This window comes from Geospiza fortis, unplaced genomic scaffold (genome assembly GCF_000277835.1).
Source record: "Geospiza fortis unplaced genomic scaffold, GeoFor_1.0 scaffold61, whole genome shotgun sequence".
NCBI classification, from domain to species: Eukaryota; Metazoa; Chordata; class Aves; order Passeriformes; family Thraupidae; genus Geospiza; species Geospiza fortis.
In genome coordinates, this window is record NW_005054430.1 from 610,486 (window position 1) to 611,534 (window position 1,049).

Below are 1,049 nucleotides of genomic sequence, written 5' to 3' on the forward strand. Positions count from 1 at the left end.
CCAGGCTCAGATTGGATCCAGGTAGGAATGCTTGGCTCCTCCCCTGGGCGCAGCATCTCCCCATGGGATGCTGGAATTGGATCAGCCCTGCAGGGACACTCAGTGGCCATGGACAGCAGAGATCTCCTGGAGGGAGGGTTGGCTGTGGCAGAGATAAAGAAAAAACTGCCCCATGAACAGAGATCACTGCCCCACCTCTGACAGGTGGGAATAGAACACACCCCCTGCCACATCTTTCAACCTAAGACAGATTGCTGTAGTGACAATATTAGTGATAGTGCCTTGTGTGCTTCACTGTGCACAGCAAGCAATAAACAAAGTCATCAACAAAGTTTTTTCCCTTCAAGTGAGAGGGGGAAATGTGGGAAGTGGATTTGTAGAGAACTCTCAAAGCCTGACAGAAAGCCCACATCTGCAAACGTTGAGATGAGAAATGCTGACTTAGAAATGCCCTGGAATGGGACAGACATTGCTGAGAGAGAAATGGGACTGGAAACAAGTTCCAAAGGGTGGCCTTGCAAATAAGCCTGGATGCTTTGGAGAAATAGAACTGTGAAAGATGCATTGGAGTGGGACCCACCAGGGGTAATTTTAGATTATTGGTTTTAAGGCATTTACAGCATGGTGTGGCTAAAGCTGACAGACCAAGAAACACTTATAATGTCTTGTAATTAAGAAATAATTGGCTTCTGATTGTGATGGGGTGAATTATAACATCTGTATTGTCTCACCCTTCACATGAGAATGAAATTGGAATAAAAGTTTTTAAAATGCCTCTCAGCTGCCCCATCTCAGGGTCAGATAACAACTTAATCCAGCATGTGTGAGGTCCACAGGCTGTGCTCCAGCTGCAAATCTCCTTTTTTCCTGTCTGTTACTGTTTTATTTGTGGTTTTGCCACCAGTAACCACCAGTGATGGAAGCTCCAACGTCCTGTTTTATTCTTTTGTTTCTCCCTCTGTTTTTCCAGCTTCTCATCATCATTTTGAATGGAATGAAAATTGAGTTGAGAAAGTTCTGTTACCACTAAATTCCTTCTAAATTCCCAT

General features: G+C 44.4%; 1 protein-coding gene across 2 annotated transcripts in view; it reads left to right on the plus strand.

Moving 5' to 3' along the window:
- EXOC4 (exocyst complex component 4) overlaps positions 1–1,049 on the plus strand; it is a 372,421-nt gene that overhangs the window by 24,086 nt on the left and 347,286 nt on the right. The window lies entirely within an intron of this gene.